This window comes from Halichoerus grypus, chromosome 3, assembly GCF_964656455.1.
Source record: "Halichoerus grypus chromosome 3, mHalGry1.hap1.1, whole genome shotgun sequence".
NCBI lineage: Eukaryota > Metazoa > Chordata > Mammalia > Carnivora > Phocidae > Halichoerus > Halichoerus grypus.
In genome coordinates, this window is record NC_135714.1 from 169,684,168 (window position 1) to 169,697,219 (window position 13,052).

The window sequence follows — 13,052 nt, forward strand, 5'->3', positions numbered from 1 at the left end:
CATCATATTGTTCCTTTGCGGTGCAAACTCCAGTGCCTAAGTAAACTTGGTGTATTTGCTTTTTCTTTCTGGGTTAGAGAAGAACTCATGTTTTAGCTCCAAACTGTGACATAATCAGGTAAGGATAATTGTGTCAAAAATAGCCTCACAACATCCTCTTTTGGCATCAAGGATTCCAGAATTGCTGTGGATCACTAAGAATTATATTGATCTGAGGTTAGTCATCTTTGATTAGTGCCGACTTGTTTCCCTTTGGCATGGAGTGGGAAATTGCCCACCTCCAGTGACTTTGGCTTGGATGGTGGTGAGTGCACATCAGCTACCATCTCGTGGGGGTGGAGGAAGCACAGCCTACAGCTGGGCAGCAGGGCTGGAATCCCAGACTAGCAGCTAGCAGTTTCTGTGAACAGCCTGGAGAGGAGGGGGTCTGTGCTGGTGGTTACCAGCTCATGCCGATGGGAATCAACCTGTTTACCACTTTGGGTGTTTGTGCCATAGGTGGATAGTGCTTCATAAGGGCACAGTCAGGTCTTAAGGATCCACGTTATGGGATACCTGCCTGTGACAGAGAGTCAAGGAGTGAGCCAGCCCCTGGAGCACAGACCTGGGATTTGGGAGTTGAGTAGGAAAAAAATCTTTTGAATGCTAAACTGACACAACATTTTAAAATCAGGAAAACAAACAGCTCTGAAAAGACCTCTAGGATTATAGCTAAATGGTTAATATGGAAGACGTGTCCCAGAGAGGTTAGGAGGGGGATGGAATAATCCAGTGTTGATTCAGAGTGAAACTTTGGACAAGTCATTGAATTTCCCTGTTTTACCCATTTGTTTAAAAAAAGGAGGGGAGGGGGATAATATCTCCCAGAGGTGTTTGGAGATTTGATTGATGTTTGATTGTGTTTTGATATCTTTCATAAAGTGACCAGTCAGACCAAAGTATGTCATCAGAACTCAAATGTCTAAAACAAACTAATCTTAACCATCTTGAGTAGATGTTAAGCAGTTCTGTGGCTTTGATATAAACTGTACTTATTAAGGAAGTGTATATATTTTAAAGAAAGTTCTATGTTACTTCTAATTTTCTTTTGAATGTCAGATGTATGCTTGGGGTCTTTAGCTGTTAACTTGAGTTTCAACATGCCTTATAGATGGTCAGTCACCTAGAGGGGACAATTTACCAGTTCCAGCCACCCAGGCAGTTAAATGCATTTCAAAATGCTTCTTGCCAAGGATGATGGCCTTTTTTAAATATTTGAGATGTTTGTTCTCAGTTCTAATTTATTAGTGAACCTGTGGGAGCAGGTTCCATAGAACTCCTTGGGAGGTGCAGAAGACAAAGCAAGTAAGTGACATGAGCTCATTCTGTATCAAGAAAAAAAGCTTTCATTGAAGGGTACTTGTTGATAGACTTCTTAGTATGTATATTTGATGCCTATTTAATTTCACATCGTACCGCATCTAATCACACTGCTTAAGGAATCTGACAACATGTCCTTTTACTCTGCTTTTCCTTGTGAGGAGCAAACAGCACTGCCACCTTGTTGTCAAAGTTCTGTCTGATTTGAATGTGCTTAAAACTCAAGTGAACGCCTGTCGTGAAAAAGAGCTTATGCTTTCTCTTTGTCAGTACTTGCGAAAACATCTTAAAAGAAGTTAGTATTATTGGACTGAATTCAGTAATTAGCATAATCATGATGCTATGTATTGTTCAGCAGAGCACGCCCCTTGGCCAAATTTCCCATTAAGAGGACACCGATGTTGTCCTAGTGAATAAATCCCGGCACACATGATGCAAATCAGCGAGTTCCTGCCTGTGGCGCCGGTGCGGTTAATTTTAGCCAGGGTTTGTTCGATGAGTTGTAAAACTGTTCACCCAAGTAGAAGTTAGTAAGCTGAAATGTGACTTCTCGGCCTAATGTGATAGGATATCTATTTTAGACTTCAGATTGTGTTTATGGTCGGGAGAGCAGTCTTCTGAAGAATTGCGGCTCAGATTTCCTTTGAAAGTGCTTGTAAGTAGTGAGTGGATTTTTAAGATTTCTCTTTGTTCTTTTCTCCTTAAATCTTCCTATAGTAATTTTTTATCTCTTGGGAAAACTGGAAACTTTGGGGTGGGGACTTCAGAGGATTCTAAGAATGGTGGCAAAGGTTTTCTTTACATGTATCCTACTGCAAGAAACCTGCCTTTTTTGGTTTTCCCGAGAGAAAGTATTTGATTCTTACTGTTTTATCTTTGCAGAAACAGTCTGTAGATTATTTCTTATTTTATCTGTTAAAATATTTGACTAATGGAATGATTGTCTCATTGAGCTTTATTTCTATGGTAACCTAACTCTTAGGAAAAAAAAAAAGTTAAAAGTGGATTCCTGTTACACTTACTGTGAGCTACAAGTTTATATACAGAAATAATGGGAGTGTCATATGTAACTTTGTAAAATGTATAGATGGACAGTTTTTATTTTTTTAAGAAGATTTTGTGTTTAAAAATAGACCCATGTACTCCTAGAGAGAAGTACTTAAAAAAATAAATTTAGGAGGAAGGCTTTACAAAGTAATTGAAAGCATCCTCTGGAAGATGGAGTTAGTTATCAAAATTAACCAAAGGTCATGAAATTTTTAAATCTTAACTGCTCTTAATTTAACAAGTCATTGCCAACTTAAATTTAGACTAAAGAAAACTAAAGATCTTAATATCAAGTATTGTTAATAAAATCTGAAGCACCTTGCTTAGTTTGAGGTGTGTTTTAATTCAGAGTACACCTGACTTCATGCCAAACAACATGCTTATAACAGAGAACCAGGCAGGACATTTTTTAAATCGGGTAACACATACATTTTATCCCCTGTAGGAATATTGGTTTTACTGAAACAATTCTAATAGGTCATGTAGTAGCTGCTCCCCAGGCATCCTGTCCTTATCAACTCTGTGAGCAAGGAGGGAGGCATTCCCTCAAATGCCATTTTCCCATTTTGCAAGCTTTATTCAAAGACTTCTTTGTTATTATGTATTGTCTGATTTTAAATCCAAATGACCTAAGGTGTCAACAATGAAAGGAAATGTTTCAGTGGTACATTTAGTAGGAAAAGAATGTAAGAAGGGAAAACAGAACTGAGTTCTTGACCTATTTTTAGAAAGCAGCTCCTCTTAAAACTTAAGTTTTTTGTTGAGCAGAAGAGAAATTTACAGTCCAGATTCATTGTATTTATAACAGAAAAGTCTGTGATACATCTTGAGTGGTAAAAGGGACTTTGTTCCAGTATTTGCTTCATGATACATACTTCCATCGGAAGAAAGTAAACGGGGTCTTATTCTTACTTTTAATTGTCAACGAGGCGCCATCAGCATCTCAGTGGAGTGTTTGTAAAAGTGCACCGAAGTTGGTACTCGATGGTTTTCAAGCTGTTATTCATTGGCTCTGCTGTCAGTTAGTCCTGTGGAGAAGAAAGTCTGTTCAAAATGTATCCATTTTTAAAATTTAACAGAAAGACGCTTCCATAGGTATTTTTACTAGAGGAAGCGTGTGTTCTTCTAGGAGGAGTTGCTAAAATGCTCATAAACACTTTCAGAGTGTCCCTTTTAGTGATTTATGTGCTCTGAGAGCCTGATATAGCTGAATGAAAGAGGAGATCATTTTAATGATGTGTCAGTGTGGGAATTTCTTGCGTTTGCTGGGGCGGTGATTCTCTTCACTCCTTCTTATCTTGTGTGCCTGATGAAGTGATACTGGTTATGGTTCCCTCATTAGTAGAGTCTCTGTTGACTAGTTAGGACCTTGGGCATGACCCATCACAATGAGCTGAGTTCAGGGTCACAGGTGGGGGGGTCCAGATGCTGAGCAGCCCAGGCAACTGTGGGGCCTGCGGAAAGAGCCCAGCAACCCACGGTTCCGCGCATGTGCTGTGCACACCCTCACCTTCCATCATCGTCACCCTCCCTGCAGTTGGCTTTGTGCATTTCTGTCCTCCAGTCCTGTTTAAGCTGCTTTCCCCGGCGGCCTGCCCTCTCTTCCTAGCCCTCTGCCTCTTAAAATAGTTATAGACCCAGAGGCTCTGACAGAGTAGCTCCTGCTTGCAGGAGATTTATTTTAATGTTTCTCTATTCCTAGAGAATTAGCCTTCTGCTCTGAAGCTTTGAGAGATTTTTCAGGGAAGCAAGAATCTTTTTTGTGGGGGTCCTCTTCATTCACATGAAGTTTTTAATAGGTAACTGGACTGTGCGGTTATATGGGAACTTCCATTATCTAACAGGTTGTCTTTTGGTTTGGAGCTGAATGCAGGTGCACGGTGATCACATCTCTAGAATGTTCTCTTTAAAAAGGAAATTTGGGGGTTCCTGGGTGGCTCAGTCTTTTAAGTGGCTGCCTTCAGCTCGAGTCATGATCCCAGAGTCCTCGGATCAAGCCCTACATCAGGCTCCCTGCTCCATGTGCGGCCTGGTTCTCCCTCTCCACTGCTTGTGCTCTCTCATTCTCTCTCTCTCAAATAAATAAATAAAATCTTAAAAAAAAATAAAAAGGGAAAGGAAATTTTGTAGTAATAGGCTTTGTTATACTGAATTTCAACTCTTTTATCTAAAATGAAAGGAACAGTGCACAGAGGGATGCCTTGAGCTCTGCCTGTCTTGTATACAAATAGATGGTAATAGGATTGGACCCTCTGCTGGAATTCTGATTTCTCCTGGAAATACTGGCACTGCTGTTATTATTTAGCATGTGTTAAGCACCCCCAGAGCACATACAATGCACAAAGACAGCATAGTTCCTACTTGCAAAGGACTCACATGCTGAAATTAGGCAGTACACAGAGACTGGGCCCCCGACATCACACACTAAGTAAACTGGCAGAAACCAGGATATGAAAGGGAAGAAAAGGAAAACAAAATGGAGTGGGGAGGGTTGGAGGAAGCTTGTGGGGTAGTTTTCAGATTGTCTGGGCTTCTGCCAAACAGGACAAACTACATTGCCCCCCAGGGTGCTCCTTCCCTTTCTCTTCCAACAGCTGGGGAAGTGATGGAGATAGATGAGACTGACCCCAGCAACCAGATCCCCAATGCCAGTTCCCTGTTAGAATTCCCCACAAAAGGGAGGAGATTCACTAGTTTCTCTGCCCCTGGAATGCTTATTATGTGGAGGAGGTAAACTTAATGTCTTATAAAGTCCAATAAATGTAAGAAGCATCTTTCCCAATATAATGGTAATGGTATTTGGATAGAAATCTGAATTTGTGTTCCAGATTTTCTCTCTCCTCCTGAACTGATAAGCACTTCTCAAAACTAGTTCCTTAACCCTGCACTGGGTTAGGATGTTGAGTCACCTGTTGAATTAGAGAAGTGCTTCGAGCTTCTCAGAAGAAAGGCATTACGAAGGTCACCTAAGCATTACTGCAGCTCATAAAGGAGTCAGAAGAACATGAATCAGAAGGGAGCTAGTAAGACAAGCTTCGGGTATTGGAGATTAATAAATAGGAATATACTGTATGAATCTGTGAGTCATTTTCCCCTTTATAGGCAACCTCAGCCAGTCTCTGACTAAGGTTCTGGGTCTAGTTCATGGCTCTACAACTAAGAGACTTGGAGAAGACTCAACAAAGAACCTCACAAAATGGTTAAAGGGTTGAAAAATGATATCTATAATAAGATGTTAGGAAACTTCTATTATTTAGCCTGGAGGGAAAAAAATGACCAGGGGACTCTTGAATTGTTATGGAAGTAAGTATATGCCTCAGAACCAAGGAATGATGACCCACTAGTATCTATTTCCATTGAGAATGTAAGGGTTCAGTCCAGCAAAGTTTAGGTTAGAACCGTGGTCCTCACAGGGCAGTGCTGGTTCTCTCAGCATCAGCACCAGCACCACCTGGGATCTTGTGAGAAATGCACCTTCTCAGGCCTCACCCAAGATCTGTGGATTCAGCAACTGAGGAGATGGGGCCCAGCAATCTCTGTTTTGACAAGCCCCACAAGTGATTCTGATACACACTAATGTGGGACCACTAGATGACATATAAGGCAAGGTTTTAAAAAATGGAGAATTTGAATGCTGGAAAATGTAAGACTTTTTCTGGAAGTCATCTAAAAAATGGGTCTGTATTTGTTTCTGATGTTTTCGATATTCTCTCTGAAGTCTAGAGATAAATGACCCCTCAAAGCCCCTTCTAGCCCTGACTTTGCTCTGGATTTCCTCTGTCACTTAGCGAAGATTAATAGTTAACCAGGAAAATTTTGCAATTACTTTTCTGAACTCAGTAGTTAAGACAGTGCCCATTTCAAATGAGAATCAAATGAGAAAATGTGATGGTACTGTTGTATTATCAGATAATATCCCAGTGTTATTCAGTAGACTCCCTGCCCCCCATGGGACTTTTTTACAGCCACCTGAAGGGGAATTTGGGCAGAGGTCAAAACAAGGAACGTTAGCTGGTGATCATTTTGTGTCACAGACTGCTGGCTGGATTGGTCACTTTCTTCATGAAGCCTGTGTCAGAAGATAGGTGGCTATCGGGGAAGTTTGACTGTGCCCCATTTTCCCAACTCTGTCCCTTCTGCAGCAGGAGAACTTTGTCGGTGAGCTGTTGTATCACCTGTGGGAATGCCGTTCCTTGTCCCTGCCATGGGGCGTTCCATCTGATGCCCTGGGTGTAGGGGTATGTTAGCAGTTTGGAGGGTCTCTGCTAGTGGTGAAGGATAGTGACCTGTTTCATCTTGACGTTTTTAGATCTGCAGCAGTCAGTGGTACACGTGCTAGACACTTAGTGCAATTGAATGGTTAATTACGGAGTAGAAATGTTAAAGGCCACAGGCGTTCTGCCCTCCCCTGTGTAATAAATTAGCGCGAGTTAGGAAGGTGGCAGTTCTTTCTCTTCCCAATCAAAATAGTTACTCCTCCTCCAAGTCCCTCTACTCTTTGTGTTTTTGCCTGATGGAATTGTCTTGGGTTGAAAACACAAACTACTGAGAGTGTGTCTATTTGTTATACTTTGTATAGCATTCTGTACCATAAAAGCTTTTTGTGGTCACAACAAAGCATTCTTCAAGGACGTGTTTTGCCAGTGCTGCTTAAAAAGTGTCACCCAAGTGGCACAGGGCTGTCTCCAAAGAAGACATGCTCTGTCTTGGCGAGGATACTGTGCGCTCATATTTTAGCACTTAAAAACGGGTTAGGTAGAATGCTTGGCTCTTATGGCTATAGTTAATTACACATTTGCAGAGTATTAAAAGTTCCTTGAAGTGAGAAAAGACAAGTGAGGGCAGCCTGGCTCAAACTCCAGTTTGCCTTGTCATGGGAGACAGAGGGGTAAAGGTGGCAAGTGTATATAGCAATGTTGCCCAATCTGCGGACCGGCCTGTGTTTGAAAACACTGACCTCCCAGACGTGAAGCTGCACGCACTGTCATTTCTCCTTCTGTGTCGATTTACAGAGTGTATGGAATCCTGTGAATCCTGGTTGCGCACTGATAAGATAGCCATATTTCACCAATCCAGAGGGCAGAGAAAGCTGATTCTTAACACCCTGAATTCGTCTGAATATAAAATGTTCTCTTTAAAACCGGCGAACTCTCAATAACTATAAATCCAATAGAAAATTCAAAGGTTTGGTCGGTTTGGTTCTTACTGAGAGCAGGCAACAGGCTATTTTCATTTCTATACAAAGAAAAATTAAAGTCATCCCCTTTGGTATTTCAGCCTGGCAAAAATAATTTTGGTTTTAAAATCAAGCTTATATCTAGTCCACATATGTTTCATTAAAAATGAGAGTGGGTTGGAGGGCGCCTGGGTGGCTCAGTCATTAAGCATCTGCCTTTGGCTTAAGTGTCTGCCTTCGGCTCAGGTCATGATCCCAGGGTCCTGGGATCAAGTCCCGCATCAGGTTCCCTGCTCAACGGGAAGACTGCTTCTCCCTCTCCCACTCCCCCTGCTTGTGTTCCCTCTCTCGCTGTCTCTCTCTCTGTCAAATAAATAAATAAAAAATCTTAAAAAAAATAAAAATAAAAAAAATGAGAGTGGCTTGGGCTAAACCTTTTTTATTATAGTTGTTCAGTCCAAAAAAATTAAACTTGAAGAGAAAGGAGGGGGAAAAGCTCCTTTGCTTATTATTAGACTACTGAAGAATTACTGACCTAATGATTCAATAAAACATCCCCAGAAACAACCTAATAAGGTACTAGTTAAATAATTTATGTTGTTGCCACATAATGCAACTCTGTGCATTTAAATGTGATTTAAATGATGATGTTCCATCTGTAATGAGTGAAACTTGCAGGTTACAAATACATAGGTATAACCATTTTCCAAATGGAAGGCATTTTTTTAATGGCCTAATGGCTTCATTTTCTTTTTTAAAAGGAAGGTACTTATATGTAAATGAAAAAAGAATGCTGTGCACCAAATTAAGCAATGGTTCTCTCAAGGAAGTGAGCTGATGTATGATGTTTTCCCCCCTTCTTTTTGGCTACCTATATGTAAGATTTTTTTTTTCAATGAGCATGTATTATGTAATAATGAAAAACTTTCTTTTCAAAACACAGCTATTATAATTCATTTTGATTTTGACTTTTATATTTTATTTAATTTGGCAGTGGCCTCCCAGTGGCTTACGTAAGTAATGCGTACTCGGGTGGATAAAACTAGTACACCAAAATGTACACAAAACAATGGTTATTTTTCAGTGGTGAGCTAGGAGCATTTTTCCTTGTTTTACTTTCTTGTGTTTTTACCATATTTTTATATGAGTGTGTATTATTTTTATAATGGGAAAATTTGACTTATTTTTAAGGCAGAGACTTGAGACCTTGGTTCTTAGGAAGAGGCCCATACAAACTGATGGGTGGCAGTTATTGACAAAGGGTAATTCTGTGAATTCTGTAGCATAAAAGGTATTCCCCAAGGGTCTGCTTTCACTACTTATGGCTGTGGATGTTCAGTGAACTCTATTATGACCTCAAATTGAATAGGATCTCAGGTTCAGTATTATTATTTAAAGGAAGGGAGCTGGGGAATCCAGCATATTTTTAAGTCATTAAAATAATACTTTGTGTTAGGATTATCCATTTAAATTTTATAAGGGACCATCATTCTTGATCTTAGATATAAAGTAGTGAATGGTGGAACCATATATTGTAGAGCTCAAGAGAATATTTTGAGTGACAGTGATGAGGGTTGATGGAAAGAACAAGTCACCTAGCTAGTATTTCCAAAGCACTTCTCTTTGCAGTATCAAAGTGTATCTCACCAGTGTTTATTAAAAGTGATAGCACTTTAAGAGAGTACTGGCTCCCTCAATTATTTCTGCCAAATGCTGCTAGGATGTTCTTCTGGCCTTAATCAGAAGGTTATTTGGGGTAACTATTTGGTACTGGTGGCAGTTGATTTAAGAAAATCGTGAGCAGAAACAGTAGCCCTCCCTTTTAGCCCGTTTTGTGTGGCTAACGTGTGACAATAAGTACTTTTGATGGTTATTTAAAGGGTCTCTCTTTGAAGTGTCTTCCTAAGTCTGGTCCTAAATGAATAGAATCTGTCACCAGGTTTACTTGGGGACAGAGATTTAGATTGAGACTGTATTGAATCCACCGTCAACAGGACTGATACCCTAAACTGAAACCAGGTGCCTTGAGAAACCACAAGAAATCTAGTAGCATGTATGTACTACCATGTTTTGGCCTAGCCTTTGTTTCACGACCTTTGTTACTCATAGAAGAGTATTTCCTGCGATACTTGGAACTAAGAAAGCTGGTTTTTCAAGTTTCCTTCTTACCACTTTTGATCGTTATAAGGAGTGCCCCTCTTGTCATCCTCTCCTGTATTTCTTTATCATCTTGTGTCTCTCTCTCCTGCAGTTATAAGATAGGAATAATCGTGCCATTCCTCTCTGCACTGTTGGCTCTTCGGGAAAGTAAAGACACATCCCACATGGGTTTATCTTCATTTCTTCTGGGGAGGCGGGGGGAGAAAGAGATGTTGGGGAACGACTTGACCCCAATAGTCAGACACGCAGTGGATTGAGTACTGCTGCCAGTGAGATTTGTGATCCCCACATCGGCATGTCCAACAGCGGCCGGCACAGACGTGTGACATGCCACATGCGTATCAAGGAGGAATAAAATAGGTGCTTACAGCTTGATCGATAGAATGCTTTGCAGGTTGAGTGGCTCAAAGGAAGAAAGAGAACAGCTTTTTTAAAAGTGATAGAACAGATAAAAATATTTCTAGACTATATTCTGAGAGTCTGAGACTCTAGACCAAGTTAGAAAAGGTAGAAAACCTCTCTGGTTGCTGTCAAGAGAAAGGGTGGCTTTTGGAAGAGCAAGAGGAGACTGGATCTCAGCTTAAAGATTTAGAGTGAGTTTATTTTCTTCCTTTTTATTTTTTCATTTGTTCATTCATTTCTTTGTTTTGTTTGTTTTTGCCTTTAAAGATTAAAGCCAAAGTAGGAGGATATGAGTGCACTCAGCATAGTGAGGTGGTTGGGAGTTACAGATGAGCTTATCCAGTATTATAAAGGTTTTAAAAAGAAGTGATTGCTTAAGACTTGAAGTTAAATTGGCAGCTAGAGCAGGAAGAGAGAATTGCTGGGATGTTCTGTCACTTTCCGCCTCAGCCTACTATGCAGAGTTCAGTGTCCCTAGGAACCTAGAGGGTAGAGTGTCCAGCCAACCACCTCTTTCTGTCAGACCTGATTTTTGCCATCTCTCCTTTTGTTTACATTTTTTTGGTTTTTCCTTGATCTTTAAATCACAGTGTCTTCAGGCTCTGCGAGACTTGTCAGTAACAATTAAATAATCCCGAATTTTTATTTGAAGAAAAATGACTTAAAGCTTAATCCAGAAGAAACTTCTGATCAGGGATAGAAACTTGACATTGTCATAAGAACTATTAAGTATTATAATGACACATTTTTTAAAGTTGAATTTTTATTTTACTGCATTCTGAGAGGAAATGACCCTCAATTGGCAATAGTATAATGGGAAAGATTTGTTTTCTATCTCCTCATTAAATATTAAGTAGTGAACTTCTAAGAACTCAAATGACCTAATTGGATCCAACTATGTGAGAGTAATACAGGTATAGAAGTATCTTTTTTTAAAGGCAAATCATGACCACTTCAACAAAAATTATATATAGTAAAATTTACTTTTTCTGGTGACACTGTAGTTCTGTGAGTTTTTACACACACTCAGGGTTTTGTGACCACCAGCACATACAGGATAAATAATAATTAGAACTCCCCAGAGGTTACCTTTGTGCTGCCCCTTTGCATTCAGACCTTCCTTCCATCCTTTACTCCCTGAACTATGAAAGTAATCTCTAAGTTCCATACGCAACCATGGTAAAGGGTGAAAATCTAACTACTTAAGGGGGCTTATGCACAGCCTTTGACCAGTTAAGTGGCTTATGGGTGATTCTTAGGAAGCCAGACTAAAATGTGAAAACAAGGAGGAAAAAATATGAGCAGGGACATCAACAGCTGTATACTGTGTGGGAAGCAGACTTCACAGAATCGGATCAGCCAAATAAACAAGTACCAACAACAAAACCTCTGGGGGCTGGAAATATCAGTAACCAGAGTTGCTACAATACGTTATTTAAAATGTCCAATTTTCAACAAAAAATTATGAGAAACTAAAGAAATTGGAGACTGTGACAGATACATGGGAGAAATAAACAATAAAGACTGCTTTTGAGGTGGCCCATCTATTGAACAAAGCAGACAAAGACTTAAAGCAGCTATTATAAATATGTTCAGAGATTAAAAGAAACCATTCTTAAAGAATTAAAGAAAGGTACGGTGGCAGTGAATCATCAGATAGAGACTATCAGATAGAGATAGAAATGATAAAGAACCAAATGCAGATATGATACCAAAAACACAAACAATAGAAGTGAAAATAGATAAAATGGAGTACATCAACATTAAAAGCTTCTGCACAACAAAGGACACAGTCACAGAATGAAAAGGCAACCTTTGGAATGGGAGAAAATATTTATAAATCATTTATCTAATAAGGGGTTAGTATCAGAATATATAAGAACTCTTTCCTACAACTCAACAGCCAAGAGCAATTCAATTTAAAAATGGGCAGAGGACTTGAATAGACATTTCTCCAGAGAAGACATACGGACAGCCAACAAGCCCATGAGAAGATCCTCAACATCACTAATCATTATGGAAATGCAAATTAGAACCACTATGAGCTATCACCTTTGTGGGACTATAAAATGGTGTGGCTGCTGTGCAAAACAGTATAGTAGTTTCTCAAAAAATTAAAAACAGTATTACCACATGACCCAGCAATTCCACTTCTGCACATACACCCAAAAGAACTGAAAGCAGCAGAGACTTGGAGATATATTTGTATACCCATTTAATTTAATTTAATTTAATTTGTCTATTTATTTACTTATTTTTAGAGAGGGAGAGAAAGAGGGGGAGGGGCAGCGGAAGAGGATGAGGGAGAATTTTAAGCAGGCTCCACACCCAGCACAGAGCTCCACATGGGTCTCAGTCTCACAGCCCTGAGATCATGACCTGAGCCTAAATCAAGAGTTGGATGCTTAACTGACTGAGCCACCCAGGCGCCCCTGTATACCCATTTTAATAGCCTTATTCACAGGAGCCAAAAAGTAGAAGCAGCCCAAATGTCCATCGCTGGATGAGTAAACAAAATGTGGTATAGCCATACAATGCAATATTTTTCAACCTGTAAAAGGAAGGAAATTTTGACACATGCTGCAGCATGGATGAACTTTGAAGACATTATGCCAAGTGAAATAAGGCAGTCACAAAAACACACTGATCTCACTCACATGGATGTACTTAAAGTAGTCAAACTCATAGAGACAGAATGGTGGTTGCCAGGGATTGGGGTGAAGGGGAATGGAAATTACTCTTCAATGGGTACAGACTTTCAGTTTTCTAAGGTGAAAAGAGTTTTGCTGATGGATAGTTGTGATGTTTGTGTAACAATGCAAATGTACTTAATGCTACTGTACACCTAAAAGTAGTTAAATGGTAAATTTTATGTTTATTTTACCACAATTTAAAAAAATTAAGCATG

At 39.8% G+C, this 13,052-nt stretch overlaps 1 protein-coding gene across 6 annotated transcripts in view; it reads left to right on the top strand.

The window, feature by feature from the left end:
• SLC20A2 (solute carrier family 20 member 2) overlaps nucleotides 1–13,052 on the top strand; it is a 105,276-nt gene that overhangs the window by 31,599 nt on the left and 60,625 nt on the right. Inside the window, exon 1 of one of the 6 annotated variants that reach the window (XM_036102320.2) lies at nucleotides 1,768–2,014. The exons of the other annotated variants lie outside the window; for them this stretch is intronic. The gene's annotated coding sequence lies outside the window, so the exon portion shown is untranslated. Of the gene's footprint in view, nucleotides 1–1,767; nucleotides 2,015–13,052 lie in introns of those variants that run through there. 6 annotated transcript variants of the gene reach the window in all.